General features: G+C 54.0%; 1 protein-coding gene and 1 long non-coding RNA gene across 14 annotated transcripts in view; one reads left to right on the top strand and one right to left on the bottom strand.

Moving 5' to 3' along the window:
* CELF4 (CUGBP Elav-like family member 4) overlaps positions 1-13,375 on the bottom strand; it is a 293,166-nt gene that overhangs the window by 42,858 nt on the left and 236,933 nt on the right. The gene's annotated exons all lie outside the window — the stretch shown is intronic.
* On the top strand, positions 2,904-7,042 carry LOC121103252. Its single transcript, XR_005835404.1, has 3 exons — positions 2,904-3,025; positions 5,180-5,252; positions 6,356-7,042. It is a non-coding gene; the product is annotated as an uncharacterized LOC121103252 (long non-coding RNA).

Genomic DNA, 13,375 nt, shown 5'->3' with positions numbered 1-13,375 from the left:
ATGGATGGCAGACATGATTAATAGATGCTAGATACCCAGATTAAATGTTGGATGATAGATAGATGCACAGATGAGAGAAAAATGATTGCTGAAAGCAGATTTATGATCAATGGTACTTAAATAGCAATCGGTAAATGTGGATGGATGGGTGGCCGCAGTGTTTCTGAGGGCTTCAGATAATGGGGTCTAAATGCCAAAGGTCAGAAAACTAGTCGTGGCCACCCACATCTGTGAGGGTGTCAGCCCGCAGAAGATCAAGGAACCCGGTTCTGCTCAAGACTGATCTTGAACCAACTTTCTCTTTCAGCTCAGGTTCCTGCACCTCCGCCTTCTCTGATGGGTTTGTTGTGTATGTAGGTTGCAGTGGGGCTCATTTCCTGCAGCCACCAGAAGCTTCTCTTTGATGTTTCCCTGAGCCTGCAGGCTGGGGGCACTTCCTGAGCCCCCGCTGTACCTAGTAAGGACCTCCCTTCCTGGGGGCAGGCCTGTCCCTCTCCCCCATAGGTGCAGGCACCCCAGAGGCCAAGGTCACGCCCTCCAACCCCACAGAGCAGGTTGGGTTTTGGAGTGTGGCAGGTGTCGGCCCGTATGGCACAGGCATAGGCTTATCCATTCAGTCCTTCTGTCAGGGACCACGCCTTAGAGAGGACGGGACAGCTAACTCAGCCAAGGGCCAAGGCCTGCTTGGGAGCACTTTAATTTCGTGAGGTGGGTATACCACTGTCATCCCGATGTACAGGTGAGGAGACTGAGGCACAGGGCAGTTAGGCAACTTGCTAATGGTCCCCGAGCTCGTCAACAGCATGGCCAGTATTTGAAACCCTGTGGTCTGGCTCCGCACCTCTCAGCTACCCTGCCCTATCGCTCCCCGACCTGCTCACCAGACTGGACGGTTGTGAGGCTCACAGAAGCTCAGGAGAACACGTGGCTCTGGGAACTGGAAAGGCTGCAAATTTGCAAGACATTATTATTTCTAATGACTAACGAGATGGGGAGGGGAGTGTCCATTTCGTCAGGAGAAAAAACTATTCTGAAGGGCGGGAGCATGGTCACCGTCGAGTGTAGCTGACACTGCTAATGACAGAGTTGCCTGCTCTCGTCACTCACGGGGCCTCCTGAGGCCTTCAGGTTGGCAGATCAAGTAAGTCGCAGAATGGCAGAAAGGGGACATTCCATGCTTCAGAAACCCGCTGGCCAGCTCTGGGCCCCTTTTCGTATTCATCAGTCATGCCTGTGGTTGGTCAACAAACTCTATTCAAGGGACTGTGTCAGGAGGTACGGGAGTAGACCTGACCTTGGGTCAAAGTGCTTCTGGATTGGGGCCTGAATGACCCCGCTGTGGAAGGGTAGAGCAGGACACCAGAGGCCAGGCCACCCTGACCAGCTTCTCCGGGAAGAAAAGGGTGGGAAGGGGTGGGGATGAGGAAGGAAACCTGACATGGGTGCACAGAGCAGAGAACGTAGCGTTCTATTCAGCACAAGGGCCTGTCTGTAAGGAGCTAGAGAATCCTGTTTTGAAAAGCAAGACACAGCCTGGAACCAACAGGTCTTGCGGGGGTCAGCCAGCGGTGACAAGCATGTGGGACCTCTTTCGCACAAAGCAGGCGTGTCTGGGAGGGAAGGAGGAGGGCGAGCCCCCAGCTGCCTACCAGTCCTCTCCGCTCCACCGCAGTCAGACTCTCCTGCGGGTGATGGTGCTAGCCGCCCTTCCATGCCCACTGGACATTTCCACACATTCTGCCTCCTTCTCAGTACCAAGGCTTCATGATAACAAGGTTATATCCCCATCTGACAGATCAGCTAACTGAGGCTCCCAGAGGCCAAGTGACAGGCTCAGGCTCTCCTGGGCAGTAAGTGGCGTAGGCGGGATTGGCGCCTGATGTCTCCAACAGCTGTGCCAAGCCTTCTCTGGTGCGCAAAATAGAATATAACTCTGCTTGCCTGCCCTAGGTCTTAGCATTCCATCCTTTGAGTTCTAGGCCTTTGGACTCAGTAGCCTTCGAAATGTGGGGGCTTCTGTCACCTCAACATGACTGATTTTGCCAGAAAACATCCTCTCTGATCAGAGGGACCAGATAAGCATGGAGGCCCACAGTGCCTAAGAATAGAGAAGAAGATGCGGGAGAAGGAGGGTGGGGCTAGGGAGGACAGCTTGTGCCTGGGAGAAGGGCTGGAGGCTGGTCCGTAATCCTAATAGGACAAAAGGTGGGGCCAGGTGTGTGGGCAGGGGGAAGTGTGGACTACAGCAGAAGGCCCCCACTTCCCCGATGCTTGGAGCAAGGAAGAGGAGGCTGAAGCCAGAGGAACAGGAGGAGGAGAGGGGGCGACAAGAGCTCTCAGCCTGGGTCCCCCACTGGTGGCCATAGGGAGTGCCCCCACCACATGCCCCTCTCTCTCCTCCCAGCACACAGCAGCCAGATAGCCAAGGACAGAGGTGCCATCCGACCTTGGGGTCCCAGGCACCTCGAGCTTTGTCTGCTGACTGCGTCAGAAATACTTCACTGCTAGGTAGATGTGACTATTTTTCAAATGCACATAGATGCTGTTGCGATGTTAAAAGTACCAATTCATTTAAAAGCACTGCTGAATTCAAGGTAGCTTATTGCCATTTTGCATTCTCTCAAACAATGGATACTCAAAGTAAAACATCTGTCAAGGGGGGTGCTGATGAATTTTTGATGTTAAAAATGGCTCTTAACCTTGAAAAGTCTGGGCGTGCTGATCCAAGGAAGACAGCGGGAGCTCAAGGAGCAGAACGTGCCCCGCCATAGCCCAACCCTAGGCCTGGTGCCATGTTATCTGTGAGACCAGAGTCACCCACCCCGAGGGGACGATCATGGTGGGGGGGCAGCAGGACACACCCCAGATCTGCAGTTAGGAACCCTGAGTTTAGCACCGAGTGCCCTGAAACTGCAACCTGGGCCCAGTGGCTGCTATTCTCTGCGCTGGCTTCTCAACTTCAGCCTCTGATGCAGCCGAAAGGAGTGAGAAGGACTGAGTCCTGCATCCGTTTCGAGTTAAAAGCGTGAGTCAGCCTCTCAGCAGATGCTGGGCAAGGAGTTTCTGTGTTCTGCTACTGGGAGCGCCTAGCGTAGTGCCTGCTCCATAGCACGAGCTCAAGAAATGCTGTTGGAACCGACGATATCAGTAACCTGCATATTAAGGAGCAGGTTTAGTCTGAGAACATTCAGAGTTGGGAGGGGAGCCTGGCCCCCCACCTCGGTGTGATCTAGGTCTACCTTTAACAAAGGTAAGATGGGAACTCTGCTTGGCCTTATTGGCGAGGGGCCTAGGTTTGGTTCCCATCAGTCGTGAATGGGGCAGGGGGCTCAGCCTAACCTCACCTGGGCAACAGGATAATGAGGCCTACAGCACCAGGCTGACCTAAGGACCCAGTGTATGAGGCCACGGGGACTTAGAATCCCTCTGAATGACGGGCAGCTCATGGCATATTGACTGCTAGTCACCCACTTCCCCTGACCCCACCACATCAAAGACGTCCCTCCCAGTCTCCAGGGTCCATAGGTATCCCTGAGAACAACCTATTTTGTCCAGCTCTACTCAGACAGAACCCATATTAGATACAGCCCTCTTTCCGACCTTTGCAAAAACTGACCAGTCCCTTGTCCCAGCACAGCAAGGCCCTACGTCCCCTCGAATACCTTGCCAGTTCTAGAGAACTAATGGTGGGTACTGAGCTGATGGCGTTTTCCTTCCAGGTTAGTGCATTTGAACAAGGCCCTCCGAAGCCTTAGTCCAAAGGAAGGAATGACGGTTCATGGTGACCAGTCAGGCCCTCTGGACAGCAGGGAAGATGTGTGATGGCTTGAAAACCTTCTAAGACTCCCAAAGCACCCTGCAGAAGTGCCCACCCATTCTGTCTTGGGCAGGGCTGTGCTTGGAAAGGGTTTCCAGAACAGCCTGCTGTCTGCCTCTGCTCCTTCCCTGCCGCCCGGAAGTGACCCACATAGCCTAAGTACTTAGCACATTCCCTGAAATGGAAGAAAGTTGCCTGGTTATTAGTGGTGCCTAATGATATTTGCATAGATTAACAGACTTTAATACAATCATGAATGCCACAATCCCGAGAAAATAATGAAGAAATCCATTACAAAGTCATAAAGTAACTAAGTCAATACAGTAATAATTTGATCCCCTATTAGTAATAATTTCATCTCCTGCTGCAAGGTGATTTTACAAGGTACACTGTTTCTGGACACTTTTATAAATTTCACTTTTGTCTGAGATAATTAATTAACAAAATAAAAAAATATACTGCTGGTATTTTATACAATAAATTAGTCATTAGTCTAGACAAGCAAGCTGTGGTAAAACTTATTAAGATGGATATGCTGGGATTTCTAACTTCTCTTCCAATGACCTGTAACCCTCTCCCCAGCAGCACCCCAAGGCTGCCTGGTGGCAGTGGCTCAGGTGGCCAGTCAGGGCCGGCAGAAGCCCGTGGAGTAGGTGGGGAGGGGAGGGGGGGGGCCAGCCACAGGCCCCCGGGGGCGTCCTTCTCTGCCTGTTCCCCTCAGGCCCTGCTTTCCTTTCCTGGGGCTGCCACAACAGAGGACTCAGACTGGAAGCAACAGAAATCTACAGTCTCCCAGTTCCAGAGACTAGAAATCAGAAATTGAGGTGCTGGCAGGGCTGTGATTGCTCTCAAGGCTCTAGGGCAAGACCCTTCCTTGCTTCTTCCTAGCTTCTAGAATTTGCTGGCGGCTCTTGGCTTTCCTTAGCTTGCAGCTGCATCGTTACAGTCTCTGCCCCCACGGTCACATGGCATGCTCCCTGTAGGTTCTGTCTCTGGGTGCAAATTTCTTCCTTCTTCTCAGGGCCCCAGTCTTATGGATTTAAGGCCCACTCTCATCCAGTATGACCTCATCTTCACTTGACCCCCTCTGCAAAGACCTTATTTCCAAATAAAGTCCCATTCACAGGTTCTGGGTGGACATGAAATTTGAAGGGACATTATTTAACCCACAAGGGCTTTTGTGTGATCACTGCCCCTCGTCCCCCAGGAAGGAAGGAGGTGCCAGGGACTGCCAGATCCCCTGCCTGGCAGGGGCTGATGGTTGGAAATCCATGGTTTCCTAAGAAGTTCTCTGACAGTCCAGAGGGGACCTGTGGACCCCCTGAAATGGTCAACACCATTTCATTTCTGTATTTCTCCTAGGGAAAGAGTTCATAGCTTCCAGCAGATTCTCTAAGAGGCCCAGGACCCCAGAGGATTCTTGTCTCATTACCAGGTAAAGCATGTGTGGGGGCAAGGAGGGAAGGGTCACAGAAACCAATCGACCAACCAAGATATACAATTTTATGAAGTTTCCAAAATGTTCAAATACTCTGTATCCCAAAAGGGGTGTGTGTTCTGAGGTTTCAGAAACGAAGCTGTTGGAATCGCTGTACTATCACTGTGGCAAGGGCGAGGGAGGGGCAGGTGGGGGGCTCACATGACCCTCCCTCTGGAATGAGGTCTTCAGGGGCAGATATCTTCGGATTTTGAATGTATTACCCAGCAGCTCATCCTCCAGACCAGCTACGGGTCATGAGTACATTTTAAAGTCGGCTTCTATGACATACCCCTCCCCACCACGTCCTTGATAAAAATGTTCAACAAGAAGCCACAAAGAGGGGCGCCCTGGGTGCCTCAGTTGGTTAAGCATCTGCCTTCAGCTTGGGTTGTGATCCCGGGGTCCTGGGATAGAGCCTGTGTCAGGTTCCCTGCTGAGCAAGGAGCCTGCTTCTCCCTCTGCCTGCCCCTCCCCCCTCCTTATGTGCTCTCTCTCTCTCTCACTTGCTCTTTCTCTCTCAAATAAATAAATAAAATCTTAAAAAAAAAAAAAAAGAAGAAGAAGCCACAAAGATAAAGCCCACAGACGTTGCCAAGACCTCCCTCCCTTGCCCACTCAGCTGTGAGTTACCCTGGCACGATTCGCCCCCACTAGGTGACATGATGCCACGTTAGGCCCTGCATCATCCACCTGTCAGAACAGGCCCCCAGGCCCTGACCTGGCTCACTCTGGTGAACCACAGTGGTTCCTAAGTCATCATCACTTTCCATCAAGGGCTCTTGATCTCCCAGTTTGATGAATATATTCTAGAAGTTTGCCAAAAGTTGTCTTCAAGATTGACAAGCTGCCAATTTTTGGAATCCAGTATCTTGACCTTTTAAAAACTTGGGCCTTCATTCATTTCCAGGCTTTACAATGCCTCAAAGTTGACCCCTAGCAGCCCTAAGAGCCCATCTGCCGGTTCCTTATGCCCTCCCAGGGTCATGGCTTACAGTTTGGGGCTAGGTCGGCTCTCTCTGCCTTGTTTGGATGCTAACTCTCTTTTTCCCACCCTGAAGGCCAGTGTCTTCGCTGGAGACGGTAAAATGCAGAAGGTAACCTCTGTTCCTCTTAGACGTCAGTTTACAGTTTGCTTCCCGCGCAGGCGCCACGGGGGAGGCTCAGGCAGGAAGGCCTCCGCCCCAGCCCCGTCAGCGTCCGCCTTTCTGGGCCGTGTGGGTGAACAGCGGTCATCTTTCTGTCTCCGGGGCTCCGATTCAAAGCCGGCGGGAGGAGTTTCCTCGGGTCGGGTTGCACCTTCCCGCAGGAGTGCTGCTTGAAACCGCCGGCCCCTGGGGGCTCTCCAGGATGCCGCCTCAGCCCACCCCCATCTTGGCGCTCGCGGCGCTGACTGAGGAAGGCTGCAAAGGGCCTGCTTTCCTCCCCCATTTTCCTCAAGGAGGTCATGCTGTTACAACTTTGTAACAAGGAGCTTGAATCCAGTTTGGGATGGAGTGGTTGAGAAGTTGAACGAGCCGCGCTCCGGGGGGTAGTGCGGGGCACTGTCCGAGTTGCGTGCCCGCGGCCCCAGGCCGGGCTGTGGTGAAGTTACACACGTTGGCATGGGCCGGAAACTGCCCACGCAGAGAGGACCCGGAGCACGCTCCAAGAAAGGGCTGTGTCTATTTTTGGAGTTCCTGCCACGTACCAGTCATCAAGAATGGCATTTTTATGCTTGTTTTACCGATGAGGAAACTGAGGCACATAAACACACATTAAGAAGCTCACCCACAGCTGCAGAGTTAGTAAGGGGTGGAATCTGGCCTGTTCACAGTCTGCACCCCACCTCTACTGGCCGTCCCCAGCGTGGGCCCCTGCTGATGCTGGGGTCTGGGGGAAGAGCCAGGCCAGGGGTCAGGGCCCGGGTTCTAGCCTGGCTCATTACCAAGGAGCTGCACAGCCTGTGCCCAATGTGTCACTCCTGGGTCTTCGCCTTCTCCCGGAAATGCGGGAGTGCGACATCGCCCTGTCCCACTTGCTTGGGGAGGAGCCCTTGCAGGAGCTCTGAAGCCCTCTTCTGGATGCTCGGGATGCTCCAGGCCCGTCACTTCCCTCCCTGCTGTCTCCTTTCCTTTTCCGTCTCCTACAAGACCCCTCATTATGGCCACTTGGCACGTCCTCGGGCATACCTATCTCTTGGCTTTGTCATTTAGTCATCTGTTTTGCTTGTTTTTAACGTGTTGAGTATCATATAATTTATTGTCCAAACTGGGACCCTTGGGAAGTTGAAAGGGAGCACTATTAATAATTTATCCAGGACAATTGGCAACTCCAGACCTGTCCTGGCATACTGGAATTTATGGGCAACCTAGTTTCATGCTGCCTCCCTCCCCCTTGCTGATCTTCATGCGCCCTCCCTGGGTGACACCCCTCCCTTGAAGCCCTCCCTAACTGCTCTGGTTACACCAATGCCCCACCCAGGGGACTGCCCATGGCTCTGGCCCCACCCACGCACCGTCCAGCGTCACCCCACAGGCAACTGAGGACCAAATCTGGGAGCAGAGTCCCCCCTTCCAGTCTTTTCCCGCGCACCCACGGGGCAAGATGAGAAACACATCAGACTGAAATCAGACTCTGTAAAAGCTCTGACCTGGACCAGAAGTCAGTCAGGGCAGTCTCAACGGCCAGGGTGAGATAAGAAGGAAGCAGGGGAAATCAAAGCCTGGACAGTGGGGGAGGGGAGGCCACTGGAGAGGCAGCTGGAAGGGGGGATGATTATAAACACGCACCCCCACCCCGGCCCATTGTGTTCACTGTGAGGTGTGACTTGTGGTGAGGGCACTGGGAGGCCCCTACCCGCTGCCTGCCAAGGGGTCTTCAATCCCACCATTAGAATCTTCTCTTTGAGGCAAGCACTGCTGTCCTCAGAATTCACTTTTAAAATGCAAAATCACTTTATCCCTGGAGTCAACCTCTAACACTTCAACACGAATTCCTTTATCAGATCACATGCGTCCTGCCTGCAGCCCCCTCAGAGCACCCAACAGGGGTGGGGGACCATTTTCCCTAAGAGCCTGGGCATCCTTGCAGACAGCTGACCCCTCCTAGTTCTGTCTGGGACACACCTTCTTAGGCCTACTTTACTGAAAGATAAAATTTATCGGTAGTGAAATGTATACATCTTGGGTGTATAATTTAATGTTTCGACAAATACAAACACCCATGTACCCCACACCCCTACCAAGATCTAGAACACTTCCATCTCCCCACGAGGTTCCCTCATGCCCATTACCAGGAAGCATCCCAAACTCTTGAAGGTTCTGACTTTTTTTCACCACAGTTGGTTTGCCTGTTCTAGAACTTCACACAGAATGTGCTCATTCGTGTCTGGCTTCTTTGACTTAGCATGATGTCTGTGAGACTCATCAGTTCACCAGCTGCCTTGTTCAGGCACCCCGTAGGGCCTGCTGGGTGTCCAGGGGACGCTGCCACTAATGGTATGTGGCTCCACTGCCAGCTGTCCTCCTTCTGTGGGAGCGGGGAAGGCGGCCTGGCCTACACCGGGCGCCCAGGCGATCGGCTTGCCTCAGCTCCACGGACGAGCTAAAGACTAGAGGGGTGCCCTGGAGTGGGGGAGGCCCAGAAAGGTGGGGTCTGAACCACAGGACCTCAGAGGGACTACGGCTGAGCCTTGGGGTCCAAGGGCACCTTGGGGAAGTACAGAAAATGGCCCAAGGATGTGCAAACACTCCCTCTTCCAAGAGTCATGGCTTTTCTCACCACGACACTCACTACCCCGGTCGGAGCTGTGTCCCTCTCTCCTTTGTCACTGCAGTGACCTCCTAACTGCCCCTTGCCTTTCCTCTACAGTCTGTCTCCACCCAGCAGCCAGAGCGAGCAGAGCGAGCGGAGCAAGCAGTGCGTGTCCTTCCTCTGCTCGAAGCCCCCAGTGCTTTCTGTATAAAACCCCAAGCCTTTAAAGGGGTCTACAAGATCTTCCATGGGGTCTGACCCCACCCTCCCCCCACCCCACTTCTATCCCTTCCTTCATGCATCTCTGGCCACGCTGGGCCCTGTCCTGACCTTGAACACTGGCTGACAAGCTGGAGCCCTTGCTTTTGGTTGGGGTTCTTGCTCACTACGTCCCTTCTCCCCTAACTTGTAAGCCCTGGGAGGACGGAGATGGCCCAGTGCTTAGCACAGGGCCTGGCTGTGCTCACTAACAGTCTGTGGAACAACTGAATGAGGAAAAGCTTCCCTCAGTTTCCAAGAGGGTCTATGACCCAGAAAGGTTGAGCAGCTCTAAGCAGGACCAGAGCAGGCAGGTTGGTGCCAGGCCAGGCACAGCAGGTCTGGGATGAGCCCCCTCCAGACACCCACCCCCCCCAGTCGCAGAGCCAGGGTGGAACCCCGAGCAAAAGGCAGGTGGCCTTGACCAGGCAGGCCGGAGGAGGCGCAGTGGAGAAGGGGAGGCGCTGAAGCCGCAAGCTGGGCCAAGCTTCCTTCAGGAACACCTGAGTCTCTCACAAGCACCTGTTGCAAAGACTGCCTTGGTTTCTGTGCTGCTTGGCTGTGCCCATCGCAGGGGAGTGAGGCAGTGAGAGGGAAGTGAATGGCCAGGACTGGAACTCTGGGCTAGGAAGCTCACAGGAGTGAGGGTCCCAGGGGCCTGGCACGGGGACCAGAGATCAGGCATTACTGTGACAGAAAGGGAGTCTCGGGGACCACTTAGAACCCTCCCACTCTGAGAGTCAGGCCCAGGGGGACAAGGAGGAGAAGGGGAGAGTGAAAGGTAGAGGGTCCAGGTCAGAGACCCCAGAGCAAGGAGGGAGGGAAGGTAGAGGCTCCGGAGGCCAGAGCGGCTGCCTCCTGTTTCTGGCTCCTCACTAGCTCCCCTGTGTCACTTCACGTTGGCGGTTAAGTATTTACAGATCTGTTCCCATGGCAACCGAGGCTTCAAAGTTACTCTCACAATTCTGTTTTCTCAAATGTGTTTCTCTGGTTGATTGCACAGAGTTTTCTGGAAGCTGGCCAGGCCCAGTGAGTCGCATTTCCAGCCCAGCGCTTCCCTGCCTTTGACCCTCCCCTTCCAGATTCCACGTGGGTCTGTGCAGGTCTCCCCCCTCCCCTTCTAAGCACGCCCTACTGTGGCCCCTCCTCCCCCAGCTGCTATCAGGCTGTCCCAGGGCCTGGAACTCAGAGACCCCTCCCCTCCACCACCTGGAGCCTCCAGTTTTCAGGATCCTTTGCAAGCTCCCTAGTCACCAGGAGTCCCTCCCCAGCTTCCCTGGCCCACAAGGAAGACCTGAGCCCAGGGCTCCCTCTGTGTTCCTCAAGGTTCCCTGAAGGCTACGCCTGCCCCCTCACCTCTGACCCCTAGCGTCTGGCCCAGGGCCTGATCTATGGGACTCCTGCTGTTGCTTGCAGCATTAGGACCCCACGCCCCAGCACTGTGCCCGCCCAGCATTTCCAGAGGGCAGAGATGGCAGCCGCCCACAGCCCCCAGGAGTGGCTCCAGTCCCAGCAGTAAAGCTTTCGGGGTGAGTGCTCTTGGAGGAGCAAGCCCTGAGGACAAGTGTTCTCTCTCCATCTCATTGCACTGGGGGCTCAAGCAAGGCAGCAGTTTGGACCGAATGGTTTCTCCCAACCCAGCCTTGCCTGAGCTGCACCTCCCCAGGCAGGGGCTCTCCTGCTCCACGCTGCCCCTTCTCCCATTCCATTCGCCCTGGGAGCCCCGCTGGGGAGGTATTGGGAACCTAGCCCAGGCTGAGCCATCACTCTCTCCGTCAGACCCTGCTAGAAGAGAGAAGGCGCTGACTCTGCTAATGGTTCACTGAGTGTCTGTATCTCTATTATAAATGATTTAAGTCACCGGCATTTAATTGATGTTATAAATATGATATTTATGACACAGTATGGAAAACGATGCGATCTCTCGTTACTATACATCATGGAGCATGTATGTCTTTCTAGCACAGCACCCTTCCACCTTCTCCCCGCTCTGCTGTCCTTGCCACCACTGTCCATACTGCCTGCCTGCTCTGGGCCTGCACAGGCAGCAGAGAAGGTGGGATACTGATGTGGGAAGGTGGACCTGCCCTGGTTCACCTGGGTCCGGCTTTGGGGAGGGTCTGCAGGAAGATGTGTGGGCTGGGGCTCCTCTCTGATCTTCAGGGCACTTGTGACCTTCCTGAAGAGCAAACACACACACACACACACACACACACACACACACACCAGGATTGTGCAGAGGGTAAGAGAGGTCAGGGACAGTCGATGCAAGCAAGGGAGGCTTTCTAGGGGAGGGAGGCTTTGGGCTGGGTTTGTGACTGGGCAGGATTTGGAGAACAAATGAAGAGAGAAGGGGCTGAGACATGAGACTTCAGAGTCATGCACATCTGGGTTCCAATTCAATTGTTATCACTTTTGTGGGATCATGGGCAAATAATTTAGTCTTTTTGAACCTCAAGTGCCTCATCTGTAAAATGGGGTTGTGTTCTTATCCGTACATGCAGAACCATCACCTCCTTTATTCTGGACAGCATACTTCTCCTAAGATGACCACAAGGTGAATCACATTAGACCTCTTCATGCTGGCTATTCCTGAGTAACTCCATGTCTACCCTATACTCATCATGGAAGGGATGGACAGGACAGCTGGGGCCAGAGTGAGGGAAACTCTTAAAAGTCAGTCAGAGAAACAGAAAATAGGGAATGATTCTTCAGCTGGGGGAGAGAGCATCAAGCTGGGTTGAGGAGTGCCGATCTGGTGGAGGTGTATGAGGAGGTGGGAGGCAGAGAGGCCAGGCTAGGATGGTGGCTGGTGTCCTGTCCCACCCCATGCCGCTTGTTTGCTCTGTCCTGTGGCTCCTTGCTTTCTGCAGGAACCTCATCACTTCAGACTGGTCTCCTGCCCACCTGACCCCACCCACCCTTCTCAGGAAACTGTCAGGCAGCAAATGTTCCAAGAACTGGACTTGGGCTCAAAATCCCCTTAAGTCCCCACTTCTGAGCCCTGGGAACCTCATCGCCTCACTCCCTGCACATGCTCTGAGCTCCTTTATATGAGGTCAAGAAGCTCTCATGCCCCAAGCCTCCATCAAGGACTTCTCAGCATCGTGGGGATCCTAATTTCCATGGCCCAGGGCAGGGGTCATTCAAAACTATGGACAATCTAAAAACTCAGGTGACCCAAAGATTTGGACAGTACCTACATCATTTTGGTTTTGCTTTGTAATGTATGTTGACTTTCATAATAAACAAGTCCGATGCTACGGGAATTTGGGCCATTTAAGGAAAAGTCCCAAGAATACACTGGAGGAAACTTCTGATGTGCACTGGCCACTCCTTCCTGCTAGAGACAGATGGAGTGACCCTCCTAAGTCACCCAGCACAGCGAGCCACCTCCACCCCTTGCTCTGCCCTCTTCTGCTGCTGGAAGTGCTACAGCCCCACTGGATGGGGAGAGTGGAGCTCCTGTCAGTTATCTACCGACTTGATTCCCTCAAAACCCCCTCCATGGAAGGTGCCAGAAGGCCTCACACTGCCTCTATCCCCTCGGCACTGTGGCAGGCAGCCCACCTTGTGAGCATTCTCATCGGCATTCTGGGACTAGCTCATGGGCTCTAGGATCCCCCTTCTGACAGGGAGACAAGTGGTACAAAGGGCAGACTGCCATGAGGTCACCTACGAGGGAGGACACTGGACAGTCACCGTATCAGAAGGTGCTGAACAGACACTGGGTGGCACGGGACCCCCAGCCCAGCTCTCCTGGAGGAGATGGGGGGGTGAGGGGGGGTGAGGACAGAGGCATGGGGACATTGCCCGTGGGAGGCACCACAGCTTCCTAGGGGCTGTGGGGATGAACCGGTGAGCTGGAGACTGTGTGGTACGTCCCACCTGTCAGACCTGCCTGCACAAGCCTCAGCAGGGGAGGCGTTCCTCTACCGGCTTCCTGTCCATTTCGCTTCCAGATGACCGCTGTCACAGAGTGGTCAGAGTGGCAAGGGGCACAGGCTGCCCATGGAACATGGAACGGGGCGCCCCAGCCAGGTCAGAGCAAACGGGGATGAAATGGAGGTGTGGGAGAGGACAGTGGG

The sequence above is a fragment of the Ursus maritimus genome, unplaced genomic scaffold (assembly GCF_017311325.1).
Source record: "Ursus maritimus isolate PB19 unplaced genomic scaffold, ASM1731132v1 scaffold_18, whole genome shotgun sequence".
Lineage (NCBI taxonomy): Eukaryota > Metazoa > Chordata > Mammalia > Carnivora > Ursidae > Ursus > Ursus maritimus.
This window is presented reverse-complemented; position numbering and strand designations above follow the sequence as displayed.